The following is a 27,732-nucleotide window of genomic DNA, read 5'->3' on the forward strand; positions in this document are numbered from 1 at the left end:
TGTTCACCAGCTAATGCTAGCCGAATTACCCGGAGTGACCACCCTCTCGAAGAAACAACTGGAACGAGACAATAGCCCAGGAAATAATAGAGGAGGTATGGCTACCCGGGTGTATCAAGAGTTGTTAGACGTGCAGGAGCACTGACTCTAAAGCTCATCCTCTTTCAAGTCACTCTCCTTAAGTTACATAGTGACATAATGTAAGACGTACTCCGTGACGTCGTATCGTAAGTTAAGGATTTGTTGCTATATTAACTTGTATATAGCAGCTTAATAAAGTAATTGCTAAGGATTTGTGGCTATGTTAACTTGTACATAGCAGTCTTGTAAAGTAACTGTTCCCATCTATTGTGCACTCCATTAGCAGATGTGTCTGACTGATCTTTTTGGAGTAAGTTTGTATGTGATTCTTGTTAGGTTACGAGAGTACCGCTGTACGCCTGTTTAATTATTGTAAAATCCTAATTCTGTCGAGCGGTGTGTAAAGATCTTGTAAGTAATGTACGGTCTAGTTGTTTACGTTGCTACTGATCTTGATTTGAACCCTGAGAGACAGGGAAAGAAAATGGGGGTGAGAGGTGTGAGATCTAGGTAGAGGGAATGAGGGGACGACAGATTGGAGGGAAATGGGAAGAGTATCAGGGTGGGAGGAACGAGAGGCGAGACGGAAGTAAAGGAGGAAAAGGATTCGAGAAGTAAGGAAAAGGGTGATGGATGAGAGAAGTATGAAAGAGGAACAGACGATATAGTGAAGAAAATTCGGGGGAGATTATGGGGAAAGGGGAGAGAAAAGGAGATAAGCTCTGAGAAGGAAAAAAATATAGAAAAGAAGAGAGGGAGAGGGAGGTAAACGCAATAGTGTGTGGGAAGAAACAGAAAGGAAAGGGAGAGAAAAGAATGTGAAGGAAAAGAGAGATGAAATATGGGAGACACAAACGAAGATAAATGATGATGGATGGAGGAAGGGGAATGACAGTAAAAAGAGGAGGAGGAGGAGGAGGAGGAGGAGGAGAAGGAGGAAGAAGAAGAAGAAAAGGAGGAGGGAATAAGGGAAAGAAGAAGAAGAAGGAGGAGGAGAAAGAAGTGAGGTAAGAGGAAGAGAAACATGATGTGAAAGAAGATGAGAAGTATAAATGAGCAATAATGAAAGTAAACTAGTATTTTCTAGACTGTTTGCTATAGGTTAGTTTTAACTAACTTAACTATTCCAAGTTAAAGACAAGAACTGAAAAGTATGTAGGTTCACCCCCACCCACCAAAAATTTCAGTCAAGCCAAGAAGAAATAGTGTGTGCTACAACGCAGTATTGTAAAACTGTCACTGAACTATCACATGAAGGGAACAATGGAAATCACGTTCAATTCTGACTGAACCTGAACGTGAAAGTAACATTACCTCAACAGTAAGTGCATACTGATTTTTTTCTTTTAGCAGGAGTTTCTTTCTGGTTATGAACCCTAAAAACATTATACTTCAGATATTTAAATTTTAGGAGTAAGCGTATTTAATTGGGGATTAGAAGACAAATAAAACCCTAGTAATTTTTAAGGTTAGTACTGTATCTCAGTTTACAACACGGAGCGACTACTTGTTCTCTCTCTCTCTCTCTCTCTCTCTGTCTATGTATATATATATATATATATATATATATATATATGTATATATATATATATATATATATATATATTGCCAGACGCCTCAATCCCGTTTGGGGTGGCCACAGACAAATCGCCTCCAAGTCGCCCTGTCCCCCGCCATTTCACTGCCCTGCTCCCAACTCACACACCCCTCTCTCATATGCCTCTCCACCCCATCCCTCCATCTCATCCTCGGCCTCCCCCTCCCTCTTCCCCCCTCCACCTCACTCACATACACTCTCTTCGTCAGTCTTTCACCCTCCATCCTCTCCACATGGCCAAACCACCTCAGTGTGTTCCTCATAACGCTTCCTATCACATCCACATCCACACCAAAACGCTCCTTTATATCCTCATTCGTCAGCCTGTCTCTCCACGTGACTCCACTTGTTCTTCAGGATATATATATATATATATATATATATATATATATATATATATATATATATATATCCTGAAGAACAAGTGCTTTATTTCATGTGACTGGAGCAGCTAGTCAACAGTTTTATGACCAGTACCTTCATTATAATCCAGACTGCTTTTTTTAACACAAGGACAAAGCAACCAATGGCCAGAACCCTTCTTACTTTTAATGCAACGAAGAAGGAACCACATTTTTTTTTTTTTTATGTGTCCGACTTTGGGCATAGGCTTCACAGCCTGCTCTCAAGGCCCAGTAGTCCTCCTACATACCATACACCTCTCTACATGTCACCACTTCGGCGCTAACACCCACCGTCCATATTGAATACATGCTAGGGCTGTCTCATATAAGACTGGTGTATTGGAATCATGCTTTTTAATTTTTAATGAAAGGAAGAAGGAACCAAAAGTGCAAAGCCCGCATTTTTTATGCAGTTTTGAAGAAATTTTTTATATATCATCTATCTATCTATTGCCAGACGCCTTAATCCCGTATGGGGTGGTCACATCCCCGAGAGTGTTGCTTTAAAGGATGATTGATGTGCTGAAGCAGAAACGTCTTGTTAGGCAAATTAAAAACAAACATATCCATCTGTCTCAACAAGTTTCTTCCTTGAGTCCTGCAAGAACAAAATAACCAGGTGGTTCCTCACCTAGCTTCTATGTTTAAAAAATCACTGTGTAGAAGAACCATCGGACTGGAAGGAAGCAAATGTGGACTCCCCTCACCCCAAAAAAAGGTCATTATTTAGCAAATTACAGTCTAATTCGCCTTACATTTGCGGTTGGAAAGGAATCGGAATGGTACCAGGTATAGTTGCAGACAGGATTGCTGATCATCCGTGATCAAATAAGATACTGTATAACTCACAACCTGGCTTTAGGCGGTATCATTCATTCTTGACCAGCTTTATTGAATCCTTCCACTGAATGCTCTCTGAATATGACCAGTGTCAGGCAATTGATATTTCTTATTTGGAAATCTAGATATATCTGTTGATAAAAAATCGTGCACTGGGAATTCTGAAAGGAGGAATGCAAGCATTGAGAAATGGTTGACTTGTGACTCTCTATTCTTGTAATAGATGAGTCTTGTGTTTTTATTGTCATTTTGATAATTGAAGAGAAGGAGGAGTTAAAGATGATTATAGGGAGTTGATCTTGATTTATTATCTTCAGAGAAAAGTCTTAAGTTGAGCAGCGTATAATACAGAGACAATATACTTAGTAAGTCTAGTTGGACCCCTCTTCTTGTTCACTCTCCCCACTACCTGTCGGTTCTATGGCTAACCTCCTTCTGAGCTCTGCTTCCTAAATTCGGGTGTAGCAGGGGTCGTGTCACGTGTTACACTGTTGTTGAAATGTTCTAGAAGCCTGTCTGTGAGTATGTGTGTATGTGTGTGTATGATAACTAGGCATTGTTCGTGTGCTTATCTCGCTGACACACTACCTATCTCATCCCCTGACTTGCTGCTTCTGGTGTATTGTCAACATTCCTTCACATAGACTTCCAAGCTCATATCCCGTTCCAAGGCTTACCTGGTGCTCTGTCTATCTATCTATCTATCATGTTTTCTATAATGAATTGTATTTATAATATGGAGTCCTTACATTGCTCGGTCACACCGCAGGAGGTCCTCCTACAGCAATCATTATTGACATATGTTAATCCATTAATACATAATAGTCTTCTTCTTAACTCTTAATATATAATATTGATTATAATATTGTACAGGTTTAATATTCATGATAAATTGCAATGATCTAGTAATATTACATTTTAAACAAGTTGTATACATATTTGAATAAATGCACTAAAGTTAAACTATTGTACTGTAATACAGTTTGTAAATTGGTTATTGAAGTAATATGCATACATGCAAGAAAAAAAAAATAGTTTAAAGTTAAGATTATGGTAAGAGCTATTAATATTTCATTTAAAGATAATGCTACTGGTATAGCATACTTCTATATCATGGGTCATTCTTCTTTGTATTATATATATATATATATATATATATATATATATATATATATATATATATATATATATATATATTGATATCTCTAAAGCTTTCGACAGAGTATGGCACCGTTCCCTGCTGTCCAAACTCCCTTGCTATGGACTAACGTCTTTTGTTCCTTTGATTTCTTCTTATCTTAGTGACAGGAAAGTAAGAGTAAGAGTATTTTTTATTTATTTTCTTTTTTCATAATAATCATGGCGGCGCAACTGCCAGGGTCATATGCCGCCGTATAACAAAGTAGTAAAAAGCAAAAAACAAAAAATAGAGGATAAGCCACACAATAAAAAAGGAGAAATTCTAATTATCCTTAAGAAGTCCTGCCTCCTTCACAAAGGAGAGGGTTGCCCCTCCCAAGGCACAGGCATCCTCCACAAGCACGGAGGAAAGATGATACACACCTCCATCCGTTTGGTGGTCAGAGAGGAACCGACGCCGCAAATCCTCAAGACTAGGACACTCCACCAACAGGTGCCGAACATTCAAGGGAACCAGACAGTCATCACAGAATGGAGGAGGAGCCCTCTCCATTAAAAAACCGTGAGAGAAACGGGTGTGGCCAATGCGGAGGTGGCACAAAGCAGTCTCCCATTGACGAGGGAAGCCCTGGTAACTGAATGAGCCCACCTTCTGGGAAATCGAGCGCAACTTATTGGCACCCACAGCATCCCAATGCTCTTGCCAACAGCACCAAACCCTGAAGGCAATAAAGGAGTGCATATCTGCAGCAGGCAGACGATACAGAGGGGACTGTGCAAGAGGGGGACGAGCCGCTGCCGCCTTGGCCAGCTGATCAGCTCGTTCTTTCCCTGCCACTCCTACATGAGCTGGAACCCAACAGAAATCTACACGACGTCCACGACGTCCTAAAAGGAAAAGCCACTCTAAAATGGATAAAACCAAAGGATGAGAGGGATTAAAAGACTCCATTGCAGAAAGAGCACTTCGTGAGTCACTAAAAACAGTAAAAGCAGTGTGGGGGAGAGTGAAGAGAATCTGAAGGGCAAATAAAATAGCAGTCAGCTCAGCCGTAAAAACAGAAGCAGTCACAGGGAGGCTCCCACCTCGACAGAAGGTGGGAAACACCACACCAAAGCCCACACCCGCATCAGACTTAGATCCATCAGTATAAACTGGTATGGAGTCCCCATGAGAAGAGGCATGCTCTAAAAACAGAGAAAATAAAACCTGAGAAGGAAGGGAGGCCTTACTGGATGAGAAGAAACGACAAAATGTCACCCTGGGGAGAAGTCAGTAGCCCACCCTCGGGACACGGTGGGGAGTGATCGGCACAGAAGGAACAGAGAAGCTAGACATAATCGACTGCACCCTGAAACCAAAGGGCTTTGGAAAGGATGGCCGAGTGGCAAAAATAGGTGACTGAGAATCTTGAGAGACCTTGAGAAAGGGCACGGAGTCTGGGAGACGAGATAAGCGATACCAACATCTCATCAAAAGGGAAGAGCGGAGCAAGTCTAGAGGAAGGACACCAGCATCAGCCAACAAACTCGAAATCAGGGAAGATCGGAATGCCTCAGTGGCGAGACGAACACCAGCATGATGTATGGAATCTAAAATACGAAGCCGGGCTTCTGAGGCAGAGGAATAAACTTCACATCCATAATGAAGTTTGGATAAAATCAGAGACTGATGCAAGAGGAGGAGGGTCTTGCGATCAGCTCCCCAGTATGTGTGCGCTAAAACTTTCAAGAGACCCAATGCTCTGAGACACTCAGCTTTTACGTACCTCAAGTGAGGGACCCAAGTCAACCGGCTGTCAAAAATCAGCCTTAAAAAACGGGTTTCCTTTAAACACGAAATACGACGCCCATCTAAAAAAAGGTTTGGGTCAGGGTGGACTCCACGAACGCGACAAAAATGCATGGCAACGGTCTTCTTGAAGGAAAATCGAAAACCTCGTTCATCAGCCCATCTAGAGACACGGTTGAGAGCCATCTGCATCCTCCTTTCTGCCATTGACATCCATGAGGCAGTGACAGAGATTGATAAATCGTCAACATAGAGAGAGCCACGAACACCATCAGGGAGCACAGAAATAATGCTGTTAATTGCCACTGCAAAAAGGGTAACACTTAGTATGCTCCCTTGTGGCACACCATCCTCAAGGGGATGTGCAGTAGACAGCTCACTCCCGACTCGGACCCGAATAAAACGATTAGATAAAAACTCCTGGATAAAAGTGGGGAGTTGCCCACGGAGACCAAACTCATAAAGAGATTGCAATATACCATGACGCCAGGAAGTGTCGTACGCCTTCTCCAAATCAAAGAACACTGTGATATGATGCTGGTTAGTTGTAAAAGCCTGGCAGATGGAAGACTCTAAAGAAAGGAGAGCATCTGTGGTCGACCGCATCTTCCGAAACCCACACTGGACTGGAGACAAGTAACCACCCTTCTCTAAGTACCACATGAGCCGACTATTCACCATCTTTTCGAGGACCTTACAAAGGCAAGATGTCAGCGAGATAGGGCGATAATTAGTGGCCTGCAAGTGATCCTTACCCGGCTTAGGAATGGGGAGAACCACAGCAACACCCCATGAGGTCGGAAACCCACCATTGCACCAAATTCTGTTATACAGTGACAACAGAAAATGAAGGGCTGCATCAGGCAAGTGGTGTAAGAAGGCATATGGGACATCATCCAAGCCTGGAGATGAGTTGCGACACTGCGACAATGCCATCTGAAGTTCAGAAGCAGAAAAAGCAACATTATACGACTCCTCCGCAGTAGATGGAAAACTAATGCCCAAAGATTCCAGGTGCCGTCGGCGACGTGCCGACGGGGATGAGGTGTCCTTCCAAGAGACATTAGCAAAATGAGCTGCAAATATCTCGGCAACAGACGAAGAATGAGCCACCACCACACCTGCATGAGATAAAACAGGAGGAGAGGGAACAGAAAATTTCCCTGAAATCTTCCTCACCCGTTTCCACACTTTTGTGAGAGGAGTCTGTGAAGAAATTGAAGAAACAAATGATGCCCAAGACTTCCTCCTAGCCTCCTTCATAACCCGCCGGGCATGAGCTCGGGCCCTCCTATATGCCGCTAAGTAACCAGGGTCACCTCGGTGACGACGAAGTCGGGAGAAAGCAGCACGTTTAGCCCGAACAGCAGAAGCACACTCATCAGTCCACCAGGGAACTGGACGGCAAGGAAAGTGACCAGCTGTTCTCGGAATACTCTGCAGTGCCGCCGAGTGTAGTAAGTCTGTGAAATACTCAACAGCAGCATCAGTGCTGAAACAAAATCCTCCACACATCGGTTCGGGGAACACAGCTCCTCAAAAACCGGCCAGACCGCCCTATCCAAGCGCCAGCGGGGAAGTCGACGCCGAGGCGCACTCTGTGTCGATCTTAATAAAATAGGGAAGTGGTCACTGCCATGTAAGTCTGGTAACACAGCCCATGTAAAATTCAGGGCTACCCCTGCAGAGCACAGAGACAAATCAATAGAAGTAAAAATACCGGTTTGACTATGGAAGTAAGTAACTTCACCAGAATTTAAAATGTACAGGTCCACATCCTCCACAATGGAGGCTAACATAGTACCTCTAGCATCAGCTGTGGAGCCACCCCACAGGGGATGATGACTGTTCATGTCAGCCAGCAAGAAATAGGGTGAGGGAAGTGCACGAATAAGATTTTCAAGATCAACCCTCTCAATAGTGGCACTAGGAGGGAGGTACAAAGAGCACACAGTATAACGACGGGGAAGGAAAATCTGGAGAGCAACAGCCTGCAGTGGAGTGTTAAGATTCACAGCAGTGAAAGGTATGTCACTGCGTACTAGAATAGCCACACCCCCACCATGACCCTGTCCAGGAAGAGGATCTGAATAAAAAACCTGGTAACCAGGTGGACTGGGAGGTGCAGCATCACCAACCATTGTCTCTTGTAGGCAAACACACACAGGTGAATACTCAGCCAGAAGCCAACGGAGTTCCTCCCAGTTGGCTCGTAAACCACGGCAGTTCCATTGAATAATATTAGCCATTAAAACTACTGAAATAAAAAGGGGCAGGGGAGAGGGACAAGCAGAAAACCATAAAAAAATACTAAAAATATTAAAATGGAGGAACTATATACACAAAAGAAAGGGTCACTTAGTGGACACCACTGAGCGACCCTGGGAGACAATCTTCTTGGGAATGCGGATACGCCCACTAAGGGGCTTGCCACGGGCAGCAGCATGGCTAGAACGAGGGCCTGGGGTCTGCGAAGTGTTGGGAGACTTCACAGACACCCGTCGCTGCGCAGCAGGAGAGGAAGAGCTACTCCGAACCCTGCCCGGGGCCCCCAGTGAACCAAGAGGTCGAGCAGGAGGGATTGGGGTCCTGGCCTCCAAACGTGGAGGGGGCAGGACAGGATCCTCAGAGGTAACCGGAGGAGGAACATCCGATTCCCCGGAGGAAGAGGTGCCAGACTGACCTGACACCCCAGAAGCCCCCGAAGACCCAGAAGCAGGGTCCAAGGGCTGTTGCACAGATGGACTAACAACAGAGGATGTGGACTCCACGACCGACACCTTGCTTGGAGGATCTTCAAGACTCAAAGACTCTGAGGAACCACGATGACGCTTAGTAAATGAAGAATGTGCACCATGACTACTAGGGGATACCATAGATGTAGAGGTCGAGTCTTGAACTGTAGCGTCAACCGTCGCAAGTGCGGGAGATTGTTGCACTGGCATGGTATCAACAGATGAAGGCAAAGGAGTTGACACAACAGGAGGAACTCGAGTCTGCTGCTGGACAGGACGATGAGGACGGCTATGACCGGACAAAACTGACGCATAAGACACTCCGTTACGGAAAACAAATGACATGGCTCTACTCCTGGCCTCAGAAAAACTTATTTTATCACTATTCCGGATGAGGAGGATCTCCTTCTCCAAGCAAAACCGGGCACAGTCTTTAGATGAAGCAGGATGTGCCTCGCCACAGTGCAAACAACAAACAGGTCCAGGACAGTCCTGTCCTGCATGAGTGGATTCTCCACAACTGACACACACCACTGGGAGCCCCTGTTGCAAACGACGACAGACTCGCCCAACATGCCCGTACATCTGACAGTGGTAGCAGCGTCGTGGGTTTGGTACAAAGGGTTTGACCCTAAGGGACAACCAAGCCACCTTGATGGATGAGGGGAGAACATTACAGTCGAATGTCAGCAACAAGGATGGAGTTGGGGTAAGTACACCATCAACCTTCTTCCGAAACCTCTCCACTTTAACCACCCTGTGGACCTGGAGTTCTTCAAGGAGCTTCTCTTCACTGTAGCGGAGTAAGTCTTTTGAGAAAACAACACCTCGACTCTGATTGAAAAAAGCATGAGGGACACAAGTAAATAGCGCATCCGGGTCCTTACACTGGGCAGCCAGCCGGGAACCCTCTTCAGGGGATGTAACCTCCACTAGTAGGCTACCATCCCCCTGAGGTGAAATCTTCGGCTCTCTCCCACAGATTGACATAATGCGCCGATGAACCGTAAAAATATCCAAATTCCCAATAGGCTGACCATCCAAAGTACGAATGGTGTAGTACCTTGGGAAATCAACCCTCTCATAGACACCTGGCAGGACCTCACGGGCAAGTCCACAAGGTGTTGTTGTCTGTTGCCGGCTCTTCTTCTTTGTAGTGGCCACTGACCGCAAACCACTGGAACCAGGCAGGTATGGTTCCAAGGTGGCAATGTGGGCCTCACCAGCCAGAGGCACATGAGGCGCACAGGAGGGAGACTCTGAAGGATGGTCAGGGACGGAACCAGGGTCGTCAGCTGCAAAAATATTAAGAGAAGCCATATCAAAAAATATCCACCTTCATTCCCCCACCCCTCCACCCACCATGGAGCCCAACAAGGGGAGGCCATATGCCAGGTAAAGCACCACTGGCGACCCCAGAGGTAGTGGGGAAGTATACGCAGGTAACCACCAAGGGACCCTGACAAGGGTGACTCCAGGATGATAGGAGCCACCAGGTCCCCTAGTGCCCGCTTGACCCTAAAGCCACTAGGTGACTAGCCTGAATAGCTAGCCAGTGACCAGCCGATTGACCTGGTCAGGCCCAACCAGGCCACCCGTCTAGCCAGAATAAGGGACCAAAGAGGTGTATTGCTAGCTGCAGGGCGCACCATGCAGCATCGCTCAACCACCAGGACTCCCGTCTCCCAGCATTACGGGACGCCACGCACGGCAAACACGTGGGGAGGCAACAGTCCCGCCCTAGATGACAGATGGGCAGGGACTGACATCACCATTAGGCCTCCTCTACCAGTGATGTAGGGGGTGCTTGGTCCACAAGGCCGACAAATGCCAAACCCTACAAAGGTAGGCTTGCCTCCCAAGTAGGTGGCACTGCCAACCATGCTTCAAGCCCCACCACCACGTCAAGGTGACCCCCTACAGTGGGGGAGTAAAAGTAGATGATGTATATTCGAATTTCCACTCAATTAACGCCGGCGTGCCACAGGGATCAGTTCTGGCACCAACCCTATTTCTGGTTCATATTAATGATCTCTTATCTGTCACTCACAATCCCATTCATTCATATGCAGATGACTCAACATTACATAGTTCATTCACACCCAGACATCCAATTACAAAGTCTAATATTTCTACCTCTCAACTCAGTACAGCCATCTCCATAAATCAAGATCTATCTACAATCAGTGAATGGGGACAAAACAACCTTGTCTCTTTTAATGTTAGTAAAACTAAATATATACAGTTTACTAATATACAGATATTACCAGATTCGTACATTACCTTCAGTGCTACTAATATTCTCATCTCCAAAAGTATTGAAATTCTTGGTGTCTCACTTAACAGTACCCTCAGCTGGACCTCTCATGTCAGATCACTTGCTAAAACCGCCTCAAAGAAACTTGGATTATTGTACAGAGTCCGTAACTTCTTCGCCGATGAGCAGTTAGCTATAATTTATAAGAGTCATGTGCGCTCTCAGCTTGAATATTGCTCACCGTTGTGGAATGGTTGTGGAGAGGTTGCATTAAGACAACTAGACAAAATTCAGATTAAAGCTGTTAGAATCATTAACAACCCTGCCATTACATATTTTTTTTTTTTTTTTTTTTTTTATGTGTCCGACTCTCGGCAAAGGCTTCAGGGCCTATATCTTGGGGGCAGTAGCCTATCCCAAGGCCCAGTAGTCCTCCTACACCTCCACATGTCACCACTTCGGCGCTAACACCCACCGTCCATATTGAATACATGCTAGGGCTGTCTCATACAGGACTGGTGTATTGGTATTAGCGGGGGTATTTTTACAACATGTCGGCGGGTCATCTGGTAGATCAGGAAAGTCTGCTTTTAATGAAATTCAAATCCTTAAACTGTCCCCTGCCCCAGCCAGGATTCGAACCTGGGTCCATCAGGACTGCAAGCCGCCTCTCTACCGATTCAGCCACCGCCTCCCCCAAACTACCTCCCCTGCAAGTAAGAAGGAATGTTGCCTCCCTTGCATTATTTTACAGATATTTTTTTGGCAAATGTTCAGACGAAGTTGCGCCCATGGTGCCACCTCTCCATGCCTTCCCTCGTGCTACACGGGCATCTGGTAGCGCTCATGACTGGAATGTCACTCAACCATATTGCAGAACTTCTGCCTATCAGAATTCTTTCATTCCCCGAACTGCATCTCTCTGGAACTCGCTTCCCAAGAGTTGTTTTCCTCCAAATTTCAACCCACAACTGTTCAAGTCTAACTGTTAAAGATATTTTATGAACAGAGGACACCAGTAATCTGGTGTATGTTTTTTTTTTTTTCCCATTTGTTTTTTCTTCCTCCGTTCTGTTATTAAATATATCTATATATCTATATCTATATCTATCTATCTATCTATATATATATATATATATATATATATATATATATATATATATATATATATATATATATATACATATATATATATATATATATATATATATATATATATATATATATATATATATATATATATATATATATAAAATTAATACTATATACAAAATATGTACACTTCATTCAGGGGGGTTAACTTGGATGTTAACTCTACGCCCACTAAATACTGACTCCAAATTTGGAGTTCTTGCATGCATTCTGTGCATTGCGAACAGCACTACTGCAAATACAATGCAGAAGATTATAAAGACAGTAGGTGCTGGGCTATACGCATAATATGGGTTGAACATACTCAAACTCAAATCTTCCCAGGGCTTCATTGTTTCATTGATCAGTTGCATAGTTTCAAACTTAGGTGAAGTCAACTTAATACTTGTGCTCATGTTTAAGAATATATCAGGAAGTGGGTGGAAATGTTTGTGTGTATGATTGAGGATGGCGTAGTGATTGATGGTGGATAAAGTGGACATGGATGGTGTTAATACCGCACAGTAGTCTGGTGCTATGTATAATCCTGAGGCTGAAGTATGAGATGGTGGTATATCTGGACAGACTATGTAAACCGATGTGTTATGAGTGAAATAAAAAAACTGTGAGTGTCCAGTGCGTTGATGGTGTACAAGCTTATCTGGAGCAAAAGTGAAGTTACAATGATGATGCATATTGTTATTTCTGATGATAGCCATTTCACAAGGGACTGTATCAGTAGGCTGAAACGTGAAAATGTACGCAGGACAAAGGTGAACAGCATGTAAGGATGTGCAACACTTTCGTTCAATCGTTGATTCACTTGCGAAAGTGACAGTGTTCCGTCTGTTGGAGACCATGATGAGTTCGGTGTCTGTGTTGATGTTGATGATGACCAAAGTGTTATTATTCTTAGAAGGGAAGGAGTGTACTGTGAACAGGTCTTCAGTTATGAATGGTACATTAACTACTACTGATGTTGGTGTTAGTGTTGCTTCTAAATATGGATAATATTGCATGAATTCCCTACTTCGGAACAAAGGCTTCAATTTATGTTTATGTATGCCTTGACTAATTATCTGAAGTAGCTCATGAACTGGAAGTAAGTCAGTTGTGATTTTGCCATCACCAGCATTCAAAATTCCTTGCATAAGTGCCCTGTACGAACTCTAGTGTTGTCTAATTGTAGTAGAATTGTGTCAATATGTTCTGTGATGATGGAGAAGTGTTGGAAAAGTGTTATGTTACCTTCCATTTCATTTATTTTATCTACACTTTCGAGAGCTCTGTTTTCTGCCTTTTTCAGATTTTTCACAATTGTCTTCATTGCTGAGTTATGTCCTGTGATGAATTTATCTCGGTATGTTAGTACCTGAGCTATTTTATTAAATTTGTTGTTTGTTTCTTTAAGATCTTCCTGTGTAGCCAATCCAAAGATGTTCCCAAGAACTGCGCCACCCAGGTCGAACAAACCGCACTTTTGGCGAATACGTGTGATGTTGTTCTTGTTGCTCAATACCTCCGTTCCATAAGACGGGAGATCTTGGATCATGATGAGCATAGTTGACTTAGCCTGTTCTATTTTCCATTTCGCTAACTTCACTATTTCATCCACTTCCTTTGTGTTATGTGCTTGTGAAACATAGCCTCCTATCATGAAGTCCAGGGTTCTCATGGGTTTTGCTATATTTTCTAGATAAGAAGGTAATTCATACAAGTAATCCAGACTTATTTCAGTACTCATGACGTCTTTTACGATTGAAGTCGTGGCCGTTGGAGCTATGAGGCATCCTTACCGTACTATGTGTTGGGGGTCTAAGTGCGCATATCCTCTTGCTATGTAGAGGAGAATCCATAGCATAAGTCCCTTCATCGCTACCTACTGACAAAAAAAATCTATTAATTTCCTAATATGGTCATGCTTGGTCGATGATAGTGATGATGTGCGTTACGGTTGATTGTTATTTCATTTATAGAAGGAGTTTAAATCGATATTTAATTCTCGTAAATGATGTACTGTAGATTTTATTGGAACAGTTGCACCTGTGTTTGATTGTTTGGTATATGACCTTAATTTGTTTTTGTAATAATTGTTGTTTTCTTGATTGGTTTCATGAGTTACGTTCACTTGTTCGGTTGTATCCGATGCTGAATAATTATTGGATAGTTCCCTTGAAACTCGTTTTAAATGGTCAATATGAACTTGTTTCTCTTCGCCACTAGACAGTGACTTAATTAAAACTTTGTTTGCTTTTATGTTAATTACTCTGTTTGGGCTCTCAAATTTTGGGGATAATTTATTGTCTCTCGTATGAATGATACCATAGACAATGTCTCCTAAGCTGATAGGCGAATCTCTTGCCTTTATATTAAATGCCTCCATCATTTCTTCCTTGGACATCGTTAATTGTTTTTTGACTCTTTTGTGTATGTCCTGGAATTCACGTAAACGGAGTTTAGAGTAATCATCGTAATTGTATATGGGCAGACTGTCACCTTCTAGGAGCTCTTATGGTAGTTTTTTATCTGTCTCATATATAATGAAATGTGGTGTGTCTTCTATGGATTTATTTATAGATCCATTAATTGAGGCTTCTACTCTGGGAATCCAATCATCCCAGCTTGCATAATTTTCATTGAGAATGTGTCGTAGCACATCTAATACTTTTTTGTTTTGTCTCTCTACTAACCCATTAGATGCTGGGTGATAGGCTAAAAATTAACCTTTTTGATGTTGTATTGTTTACATATTTCTTGTAAGATATCAGAATTAAATTCTCCATTATCACTTATTAGTACCTTTGGGGTAGTAAAGCGACATATTACATTATCTGTTATTGCCTTTGCTACTGTCTCTGCTGTTTTATCTTTAATTGGAGCTAAAATGACATAACGAGAAAAATGATCCGTTGCTACGAATAGGTATTAGTTATTATTGTATGATAATGGCATCTTGAGTAAATCAACAGCGACAACGTCCCATGGTTGATGTGGTACAGGGTAATTACCCAAAGGCGCAGGTGTGATTGGGTATCCTTTGTGTTTTGCACATGATTCGCATCTGTCTATATGATTGTTTATATCTTTTCGTAATGAAGGCCAGTAATATAACAACTGGGCTTGTTTGAATGTCTTATCCTTTCCAGGATGTCCTGCATGTGGGCTATCGTGTATCGTTTGTAATACTTGGGGTATCATGTCATTAGGCACTACCAATTGGTTAGTATTTCTTTGGTGTTTTGGTTGTTTTGGGTTGATCTTGTATAAAGTATTATTGAGTATTGTGAATTGTTCGAGTGGTACATGCAGTTTGGGTAATTGTATGTCATCTCCACTTTCTAACTTGTATATAACTTTAGACCATATTGGGTCAAGTCTTTGTGCATTTGCGATATCATAGTGGTTTGGGATATTTCCTTTGAGATCTAATGCCGCGACCTGAATTGTGTTCGGGTTCCTAGATAATGCGTCAGCTACTATGTTCATTTTACCTTGTATATAATGAATTTGTACATTGTAGTTTTCAACTGTACATTTCCATCTTGCTCTCCTCCCAGAGAGGAGTTTTTCTTTAAACATACCCACTAGTGGTTTATGGTCGGTGAATAAGTGTATTTCGTATCCATATACCAAGTGCCTCTAAGTCTGTAGTGCAATAATTTTTCTCTGTACATTTTGTTTGTCTGCTGGCAAATGCAACTGGTTGATTCTTTCCTCTTTTATCTTCCTGCATCAGTACAGCCCCTAATCCTTTAACTGATGCGTCTGTACAGATAATAAATGATTTTGTGAAATCCGGATATGCCAAACAAGGTGCATTTGTTAGTTTAATTTTTAGATTGTTAAATACTTGTTTTTGTTCTTCTTCCCATTGGAATATAGCATCTTTTTTGAGTAGTTGGAATAGAGGAAAGGCTATATGAGAGAATTGTGGTACGAATGACCTATAGTACCCAGCTAGACCTAAAAATTGTCTAACTTCGTCAGTCGTAGTGGGTTCAGGAAAATATCTCACTGCCTGTATTTTGTCATCAGTGGTGTGAATACCATTAGAACTTAATTTGTGGCCTAAGAAATTTATTTCCTTAAAGCAAAATTTGCATTTAGAAAGCTTAATTTTTAAACCAACATCACTAAGCTTTTGTAAGAGTAAGTCTAATTTCTTGAGATATTCTGTAATATTTTTCGTTGCGATTATAATATCGTCAAGATAAACAAATATTCCTTGTCCTAAAATTCTGGACAATACGTAATTCATAAGACGCTGGAATGTGCCTGGGGCTGTCCTCAGTCCCATCGGCATCCTTGTATATTGGTAGTGTCCTCTATTTGTGGAAAAGGCAGTGTATTTACGTGACTCCTCTTCAACCTGTATTTGGTAATAACAATTTAGTAGGTCGATTGTAGAAAATACATTATTTTCCGGTCCAATATTCTGTAGATTGTCACTTACCAATGGCATGGGAAATCGGTCTGGGATTGTGTGATTGTTTGGCTTACGGTAATCTACTAGCGCACGCATTTCTCCATTTCGTTTGGGTGCGAAGAATAATGGGGCATTCCACGGAGACTCAAGGTTCAATAATTCCAAGTTTTAACATTTCATCGACATACTGATTTGCAAGTGTACGTTGAGATTGTGGGGTGCGGTAGGCTGGTACGAAAATTGGTGGTGTTTCTAGGTGCACATTAATCTTGTGAATAATCAGGTTAGTACACCCTAATTGTTCTCCGAGTAATGCTGCAGTGTCCCTGTGTGTTTCCAGCAGGGTTAACAAATCATTTTCTTCATCAAATTCACCTGAGTGAATTAAATTCTCTGTTATGCTTTCTCTATCCGTAGATTTGATCTTACTTGTCACTCCAGCTATAACTATTTCCTTTACAGGGGCGGTACATTTTTCAATATTAACTATGCAAGTCCCCTTTTTCAACTGTACTACCCCATTCATGTGATTAATTATGAATATCTGAGTTTGCCCTACGTCGTTCATCTGACATAATGCATTTTCTACTGACAATCCCTTTACTTTACATAATTCTAAGACAAGAACAGTACTATTCCCTAATTTGCTCTTTATGGTAACTTTCATATAGGGATCAGGTGGTATAACTAAATCATTGGTGAGATGGGCGGGAAAAACTGATAAATCAGTACTGTTACCTGGGTCTCTAATCATGGAGGCTGGGGCTGGTGGTGTGAGTGGATCTATACACTCATCTGTTTGTGTATGTTTGTTTAAGCTTTTAATATCACCAATTCCTTTTGGTTCTCTTTTACTAATCGGTGAGGACTCTGATGGTATTTCCTCTATGAATTCATTGTCAAAGTCTATTCCATTCATTTGTGGGAGTAAAGTTATTTTCTCTGTTCTCATGCATCTTAAGCCCAGTAACATATGAGCTTTAATTGCTAAGTTTTCAACGATATAGAAAAATGCAGAGATTGGTCTTGTAGTCTCTGTGAAACTGATATTTAACCGTATCATACCTTTTACTGTGATTTTTTTTCCATCTACTGTATATAAATCTAAATCAGCTTCTTCCAGAAAAGTTACTTTCTTCTTATTTTTAAAAATTCTATATATTTCTTCTTGTGTTATTAAGTTCACTGGAGAGCCTGTGTCTAAAAATAAGGAAACGTTTTGATCCTCACATACAGCTGGTATCAAGATACACTCATTTCCCAACATGCCTCCTATGTGAATCTTATACTTGCTTTTCTTTACGTTTGTTCGTTTTTTGTCATGACTTGGTCTTCCAGCGATTTGAACATAGACACAATTTTTTCTACTGTTTTGCAGTTACTGGTCCAGTGCCCTTGACATCTATGATGTCTGCAGTAGGGACCAAATCCTTATATCTTTTGTCTATCATCTTTTGTTTTGATAAAGCATTCATTCCTTGTGTGTCCTGGTTTTGCACAATAATGACATAGAATGGACCTATCTCTTGACTGTGATCTACGAAGTGACTTCCCACATGTAGTGTTGTTTGTGGTGCGAGATCTGCTCGGGCTGCGCAAAAACTTATGAAACTGCCTGTAGCCTGGTGTTTGTGATCGAACCCTCGACACGTTTAGTTGTTTGCTCTGCCTGTTTCGGGTCGCGATCGATTTTGTTCTCTGTTTGGGGTAGTTATAGCTGTTTTCACAGCTGATACTGTCTCAGGTACTCTCATTCTACTTTTTTTTTTTTTTTCGTGTCCGACTCTGGGCAAAGGCTTCAGGGCCTATATCTCTGGGGCAGTAGCCTATCCCAAGGCCCAATAGTCCTCCTTTATCTCCACATGTAATCACTTTGGCGCTAACACCCACCATCCATATTGAATACATGCTAGGGCTGTCTCATACAGGATTGATGTATTGGTATTAGCTGGGGTATTTTTACGACATGTCGGCGGGTCATCTGGTAGATCAGGAAAGTCTGCTTTTTATGAAATTCAAATCCTTAAACTGTTCCCTGCCCCAGCCGGGATTCGAACCTGGGTCCATTACGACTGCAGGCCGCCTCTCTACCGATTCAGCCACCGCCATGTGAGTCGATCATCCCTGCTCTACTGCACTGCATCTCTACCTCGTTCATTAAGTCTAGTAAGCACATGCCTGGGGTATACGCGATCGTCTTGGCGATCTTAAGGGTCCTTTCAGGAAATTTACACAAGGCAGCTACATAACCAATGATGTCCACGACGAGGTCTGGGGACATCTTTCCATCATCTGTTATCCAGTTTGAGTTTTCCAAAGTAGCTAATAATGTTCTTTGATTGTGGAGACATCAGCAGTTATTTCACTGAGCACATGGTTTGTAGTGTGCTCCCTTACAAGATCTACAATCTTATGTAATTCTGGAATTATACCTGGCAAGAAGTTCATACCTCCAGAAAATTTCTTCAAAAATTCAGTTTTAAATTCATCATATGTCTTAGCCTTGAGAAGCTTATCTGACCTTAGTAAATTGCTTCCTGGACATCTTTCCTGGCTTATTCAAGATGAAAAAATGGCAATTTTCTCTTGTTCATCTTGTATGTGTCTTTTGATAAAGATTTGTTTGCACTGACTGACCAATGAAACGACGTCAATACGATCTTTTTCTGTGCCAGAGAATTTTGGGGCAGTTTTATTTTCATGATAAACATAAACATGAGGTGGGGATGTTTGATCCGCAGTATTTGTTGGGGTATTCATTTTCACTGTTTGCTCTGTTAATTTAACTTGGACTTGTTTATCGTTGTGTGAGGGAATAGTGGAATAGGTTCTGCCTGAACAGTGAACTCTGTTAAGTATATTGTCATATGTGTGCAAGTCGGAGACATAGTCCTCACTTGCTACGTCAGAGGGGGTTTCCCACTCATCATCTAGAACTGACGTATTTGTTTCTTGATCTTTAGTTTGTGTTGAGTTTTGTACAATGGGTGTGTTGCCTTGGTGCTCTCCTAATTGTGGATCCGCTGTGGGCGCAAATTGTTTATCATCTGGTATTAACGTGGGTGGTGGCGAAAATATCCCTGTCATTAAGGTATGGTGTTATGAAATACGCCTTTTGTTTATGTCCTACCTAAATAGATGAGTAAATGAGTTGTAATAAATGATAGATAGTGAGTGTATAAATGTATATATAGAAATAAGTAAAGGAGTTGAATATACCTAATTTTAGCACTGAGAAGAAATGAGTAAGTATAATTACACCCACTTGATACAGATCGGAGAGGCGTGTCGATGCAACTGTCGATCTCAGAAGAAAAATGCAGGGTTGAGTGAATATCTCTTGATAATTCTCGGGCTGTGTTGATGGACGATATTACTCAGGAAATTCCATGGCCTGGTGCATGTAGTGGTTAACAGCTGTAGTCACAGGCAAACCTCATCATAGAATGTCGAATTTCCAACTCAGTACTGTGTAAATAAATGAGTAGGAGTAGGAGCTAAGTGAATAATGAGTAATGAGTAGTGGGTGAGAAGTGCCTGGTGTCAGTCACACGTTGATTGGCGTGGCATTGTGTCAGCAAACTTGCTTGGTGATGTCGTCTCAGCAGATACACATGGTGACGTCGGCTTCCCACACTGGTAGCTGTGGTGAGTAACTGAGTAGCGATGCGTAACCTGGGTGAAGAAGGTGAGTGAGATGCGTTATAAATGTGGCTCTGGTGTTTTGCTGTGTGTCTTGACCTCTGCGTCAGCGATGGAGGTAGGCGGGAGAGAGTGTTGGGGTTTGTGTGCTTGTTGCTTTGGTCTTTCTTTTCCTTTACTTGCTCTGTTTTTTTTTTCTTCTTCTTGCTGCTGCTTGAAGTTGCATGAAGATTATAGAGTTATTTTGTAGACTTGTTATTTGTAATTCGTTGTTGCTACTGTATGCTCGTAGACTCGTAGCCGCGTAGACTCATAGGCTCATAGGCTCGTAGACTCGTAGGCTCATAGGCTCGTAGGCTCGTAGGCTGCCACCAATGTGACTCTCTATTCTTGTAATAGGTGAGTCTTAGTTTTTATTGTTATTTTGATAACTGAAGAGCAGGAGGAATTAAAGATGAATATAGGGAGTTGATCTTGATTTATTATCTTCAGAGAAAGTCTTAAGCTGAGCAGCGTATGTATTACAGAGACAATATACTTAGTAAGTCTTGTTGGACCCCTCTTCTTGTTCACTTTCTCCACTACCTGTCGGTTCTATGGCTAACCTCCTTCTGAGCTCTGCTTCCTAAATTCTGGTGTAGCAGGGGTCGTGTCACGTGTGTTACACTGTTGTTGAAATGTTCTAGAAGCCTGTCTGTGAGTATGTGTGTATGTGTGTGTGTATGGTCACTACGCATTGTTTGTGTGCTTATCTCGCTGACACACTACCTATCTCATCCCCTGACTTGCTGCTTCCGGTTTTATTGTCAACATTTCTTCACTTAGACTTGCAAGCTCAAATCCCGTTCCCAGGCTTGCCTGGTGCTCTGTCTATCTATCTATCTATCATGTTTTCTATAATGAATTGTATTTATCATATGGAGTCCTTACAGACTGATTGAAAACATAGTGGTAGTCACTGGGAAACCTCTGAGTGGACATCAGTTACAAGTGGAATTCTCTTGGGCTCAGTTCTGAAACCAGTATTGTTTATCACACATCAATAATATAGATGTAGGTGTCATCAGGCGAACCGTAAAATCTGGAGATGACACAAAACTAGGAGGTAATGCCTTATCATTTGAGAAGATAGAAGAACTACGTCAGGACTTGGATAAAATTGGAGAGTTGCGTGAGTGGTGAGAAAAACCATTTCATGTGGACAAGTGCCAAGTGATCCATGTCAGTCATGCAGAGTTAAGAACCAAGTACTGCTTGTTAGAAGGTGAGACCTGGAGAAGGCTTAGGTGTCTTACTCAGAAACGACGTTATGTTATCCAAACACTGCAGTGCAATAGAGAAGAAAACAGAGGCTGGTAGGTTTATAAAGTGGCAGTTTAGGTATATTTCTTTGTATGGCTGCATTTGGAATATACAATTCAGTTCTGGTCACTGACCCTGAAGGAAGAAATTGTGAGGCTTGAAAGAGTCCAGGCATGTACTACTAAACTGATCCCATTTATCAGGCAAATGGATAACAAGGAAGGCCGCAGGTACTGAGATTTTTTTATATACAGTTAACCAGTTGTTTGTGCAGACACCTAAATGAGGTTTTTAAAATCCCTTTTGGATTTGAAGACATAGACTAGCAGCATAGAGTTTGTTTAAACATGGATGGAAACTTGACATAAAGCGTTACCACCATGATACATTAAGGAGTTTCTTCACATATTGCCTGCAGTACTAGGAAACGGCAACCAGCACAGGTAATTGACACTACTGTACTTCCACAGAGCGGTTCCGAGTGAGGTTAGACAAAACACTGTAAGGCCTAAATAGTGGTAAATTCAGTGTTTCCTCCTTTCCCGTAAAATATTTTAGTCTAACTTTTTTCCTCTGGGTTAGGTGCACTTTCATTATGTGCGGACATTTTGAGTGAGAGAGGTGGGTGAGGAGAACATTCATCTTTATCGTAATTTTCTCTCACCAGAAGAGAAAGAATAAGTTGCCGGTAACTTTACTCACAGTACCTCATCGGTATGGGTCGTAAGAGATTTTGAGGTATTACTTGATCCTTTAACTCTCTCTCTCTCTCTCTCTCTCTCTCTCTGTAGTTCGTTTCTCCTCTACTCTTGTCTCTTCCCACCACCTCTTCCCTCCTATCTTCCCGTCTTTTCCTTCATTTCTCCTTCCCAATCTTTCTTTATCCCCTTCTCCTCGCTCCCTCTTGCCTCTTCCCTCCTTCTCTTTCTTCCTTTTTATATCTCTCCCGTCCCCTCCTACATCTTTATCTGGCATCCCTTCACTCTGTTCTTCATTTTCTTTCATCCCTCTTTCGTCAGTCTCCTCTCATCTTATGTCACTCTCTTTTCTTCTTGTTATTAATCCTTCCTCCTTCCTTCTTTTGTAGTTCTTTCCACCCTCCTCTCTATTTTTCTTTATTTCCTTCCTACCTCAGGACTTACAGTATACCTTAATACAGGTGTTCTTAAAATAATGTCTCGTTACCCCAGGAGGATTCTAGGAATGCGGTATGCAGAAACAAATCCTGAAAAAAAAAAAATTCGTGTATGGTAACTACAACCAATTAGCAACCACGAATAGTTACCAGTTAGTCCAGTGGCTCGGTCCTTGCCATGCCAGCCATTTACCCGTCAATGGAGGAAGGCAACGCTCAGCCGTGTGTTGCCGTGACGGGAAGACCTGAGCTGCGAGGGCCGAAGGTACTGTGGATCTCCCTTACAATTTGTGTGTGTGTGTGTGGTGTGTGTGTGTGTGTGTGTGTGTGTGTGTGTGTGTGTGTGTGTGTGTGTGCCCTTGTTTTTATTAAATATTTGTGTATGATCAGCCATATGCTCAGGCAAAACTGCTTGCACTGTGCCACCTGTCCACGCCTTCCCCAGTACTACACCGGCATCAGGTTGAGCTTATGACTGGACTGTCACACTACCATAGTGAAGAATGTCTTCCTATCAGTATTCATTTATTCCCTACACTGCTTCTCTTTGGAACTCTCCTCCCTAGATTCATTTCCCCCTAAACTTAAACCTACAGCAGTTTAAGTCCAGTGGTTACAGATTCTATAAATGTAAGTCTGGAAGGCACCTATAATCTGGTGTATGGATTTTTTTTTTATTTGATTTCTTTTTCCAGGCTATGATCATCTTCTGTTTTTTTTTTTTTTTTTAATTCTCTAATAGTTGAATCTGCATTGTTGTTTTTGTGTTGTCATTCTTCACGTGACTCGAACATTCCCACCATGAAGAAAATACGTCGGAGACATGTATTGCTTTTGATTTCTTCAAAATCGTCAAGTAAAACGGGACGAAGAAGGCTCAGTGCATGTAATGCCATATATTCTAGGGAGCATTAGTCTGAAACCACTTACGAAAGAACATCAGGAACGAGCTCATCCAAGGAAGATGGAGACTCTTGTATCCCCTCACATAAGAAGGGCAAGGTGTGACCAGATGGGCACACTTCCTGCACTGGAGTTTACTCCAACTCAAAGACCTTTACTTCAAGCATATTATGGGTAGCTTTTCACACTGCAAAAAAGTTACCACACAACCTGGCCAAAAAAGTGATCAAGCCTTGTGCTAGCCACTTGTATGAGGTGTTGTTGTGAGAGGGGGCAGCAAAGAAAATGAAACAAATTCAGTTCTCCAACGACGTCATACATCCTAGGATAGATGAAATGTCCACCGATGTACAGTAGCTCCCAAAGGTATCTTAAAAAAAAAAAAAATACTATACATTCTGACACAATGGACGATGTATCTGACACGTGTTGCGTGAAGCGGCAACAAAATTGGTAGACCTGCATGCTGGGGAGTGGTTGCCATACACCTGTATATGCCCTGGGATTGTATATACCGTTTTCTTTCTAATGTAATACTAATCACTTTGTCATATGTAGATATATTTGATGTGATAATGATGACAAAGACTAGTTTTAACATAGGCACGGTTACTCTTTCTGTGGTTCATCTGTAATGCTCTCACGAGTGCCAGCACAAGGCTATCATCACTCTAGATAAACAGTATACAAGGTTTCCCAGAACTGATATATTTTGAGAAAGTGTTTATATAATATCTGTGATTATGAGTCGGAGATATATGACACCCAGTATAATGTGAACGGCACAGAAATATTAGAGAGACAGGTAGTGGTAAACGAAATGTAAAGACAGTAAATTAACCTAACTGAAACTAATCCCCAGAGCAGCGTATAAACCCATGTCACTGATACACCAGCCGTATTGTGGAGGTGACATGCGAGATTCATTCTTATATTGGACATTATATGTAAAATAAATACAAGGTAAGGTTGAACACACTCTGGGGGCTCTTTTTATTCATTTAATAACCACTGTATCCACCGCCTGCATCCAGACCTCTGTTGAATCGACGCGACACCTACTATGAAGCTGTGCCATTCACGTAACGAAACACCACAATACCTTCCGAAACCGAGATATTGCCACATTCTGGTAGTATGTATAATAATGATGTGTGGTTAAAATTATCCTACATGCAGACCCTATATGCTATTATTAACCTCTGCATTGGTAATCAATTTGTAGTTGTGGTAACGAAAGAACTGTGATGGGTATTTTTTTCATGCTGTTTAATAATCTGAGTTTCATTTATATTCAAGGAGGGCTGGGTGACTCAATGGTGGCGTGTGTAGCTCAAGACCATGAAGTAGAGAATTCGCGCCCCACCTGGGTAACTACTTAGTTGAAAGTTAGCGCTCTCATCACCCTATCAGGGCTATATGGTCTAATACAGGCCTAGCTCGGAGAATTCATTCCTTCATTTATATTCCAACATGACAACTCAGCCCATCGCAGTCAGTATTCGAACATGGCAACTCTGCCCGTCGCAGTTACTATGTTTCCCAAGATGCATTTATCACAATATAATGTGTGTAATGGGATATAGTGTTTAACACAGAGGTATAAATATTACTGAACTCTCACCATTTACAAGTAGATGGATGTTTGCAGTCACACAGTGGCGTTGATGTGTTTATTAGCAGTACCACCACCGATACCTAACCATGCGTACCAACCGCACCGAGACGACAAGTGGCTGGGAATAATGTTTCATTTTGTTCATTTTGTCATTCTTCGCACCACACTTTAAAATAATTTTGGGAGCTACTGTACATGATCAGATTGTCATAGACATAAAAGACAGTCAGTAACTGATCATCCTTCTTCTGGATGAGTGGACTAATGTTATTAATGCCACCCAACTGCTTGTGTTCGCCCGTTTTGTGAAACATGTATGGCTTGTGGACGAATTTCTCTTCTGCGAAGAATTACCTTTGAAGGTGAGAGATTTGAGAGTATGCCTGGTTGCTGAAGCCTTCCTTACTCCCACAGTCCTATCAGTGAAGATTGGATTAATATGCAATAATAGGGTCCTGACCATGATAGGGCACAAATCCTGATTCACTACTCTTGTGAAGGAAAAGGCACCTCAAATGAGAATATAGCATTGTATTTGTACCAGTATGCTTTGGCATCCGAAACCTTCTCTCTTCCCTGAGGAATGTCCTGAACTTGATGGTGAAGGCCCCTGAACCACCAATCCTTAAAATGTTTTGTGAGGAAGTAGGTGAAAATTGACAGATCCTTTGTTGCACACGAAGGTGTGTTGGTTGTCGCATGGAAAGGTCCTGTCCCCGATTCTCGAACTGAATGAGAAGATCTCTATTTCCCTGAGAGTGCAGAAGGACAACGAAGCACATCGTTTCAGGACGAGGACTTTCTCTTTAAAATTTCGTATCTTGTGGATGTTTACGGTCACCTCAACAACCTGAATCTCCCCATTCAGTGCTATAGGTTGAACAAAGTGGAGCCTAACAAAAAGTGTCGGAATTCAAGAGGACTCTGAACCTAAGAAAACAGCGAGCAGACATGTTAATGTTCAGAAACTTCCAGAATTTCTGTCACCCCTACCTTGCAATTCTATATGATGAAGATGACCATGAGGTCCTGGAAGAACTGATTAGCTACAAGTCAAAGAAGGTGTGAACACTAGTTTTGAAACCCTGCTGCTGTCAAGTTTTGGACCAAACAATTCCCGGCTTTCCCAAAGGTAGCACAGATCATACTTGAGGTGCTCGTACTTTTCGCCCCCACTTATCTATGCGAGACCGGGTTCTCCGTGCTGGTCCAGATAAAAGCAAAGAAAAGACAGTCCGGTAGTTGAGTCTGATAATTTATGTATCTTGCACTGAGCCAGGTATGCCTGAGAACTGTGGCTCTGGTCACTTCGAAAAAAGCAGAAAGCCCATGAGGCCAACAGTCAAAATAATGACGTTGAATGGGTACAAATATATAGTGTTACATACAAAAATGCAGCATGTAAAACAATCTGACAACGAAGAAATATTAATATGTGTATGGATATTAACTTGTTGAAAACAGCAGTAAAAGAATCCATAGATTTCAGCTATTTGTTCATAGCCTTTCTCTTTTCCCTTTTTACAGGAAACTGAGTGTGAAAGGAGGAAGAATGATAGAGAGAAGAATATGGTTGTCTTGGAGATGAACCTGGGGGTAACGAGGTAAAAAAAAAAAAAGGAAAGGCCAGTGCCTTATAATATTCATTGTCTTCATTCCCTCTCCTCCTTTCAGTCTCATCTTCCTCTCCTCTGCTCTCTTTATCCTTCTCTTTCCTTCCTCTCTCCTGCACCCTTCCACTCTCCCCTCCCTTCACCACTCCCTTACCGTTCTTACCATATTCTCCGCATATGCCTTCAACTTTCCGTTCCTTAAAATCTGATTCTCTCTCTCTCTCTCTCTCTCTCTCTCTCTCCCTCTCTTACCATTCGTTCCTATAGTCCTCTTCCCCTCTCATTTCATTCTCAACCTCTGCGTATCTCCCTCTCCTCTCCCCTTTTCTGTCCATCCTTTAATCATCCTTCTACCTCTTCCATCCCAATCCCTAACTTCTTTCATCCTTTCTCTCTCCCTCTCGCCACCTACATCACTGGGGCAACTGGTCAGCCTTTCATTAAGCTGGATTACACATAATACTGATGGAGGGGGGATGAAGGGGAGGAATGGAAAGGAAGGGAATGAAGTGGTGGTGAGGGATTTGAAGATAGAAAGAAGAGAGGGCGGAAAACAGGAACTAGTGAAAGGAAAGGAGGGGAGGAAGTGAGGTGTAAGGGAATTCAATGAAGGAAGGAAAATGAAATGAGAGAGAGATGTAAAAGTGAGACAAGGAAGGGAGATGAAGTGGGACAGAACGATGGGGTTAGGTAGGAAACGATAGAACATGAAGAATGGAGAGTGGAAAGGAAGTGACGAAATCAAGGAACAAAGGAGAAGTAAGGCAGGAAAAAGGGGAAATGTCAATGAAAGGAAGGGGGAATGAAGGGTGGATGAAGGGAAGTAAGGGAAATAGCGGAATGATGATGGTGGAATTAGTGAAGGAAAATCACACACTAACGGTGAGACCGAAGGAAGATATAATGACATGAATGACGGAGGGATAATTTCTTAATACTTCTCTCTCTCTCTCTCTCTCTCTGAGGCAGTTTTCTAGGTGTATTTAAAAATTTCTTTATACATTTTGCTCACCTAATCGTTGGCACAAGAAATACAGTAGTCGACTTCGATTTACGGTTCCCACTATCTCTGTTATACGTCTAACTCTCCAATTGCCTATCTATCTATGCATTTAT

The sequence above is a fragment of the Coenobita brevimanus genome, chromosome 109, assembly GCF_032717465.1.
Source record: "Coenobita brevimanus isolate Jiangsu-jjx chromosome 109, ASM3271746v2, whole genome shotgun sequence".
Lineage (NCBI taxonomy): Eukaryota > Metazoa > Arthropoda > Malacostraca > Decapoda > Coenobitidae > Coenobita > Coenobita brevimanus.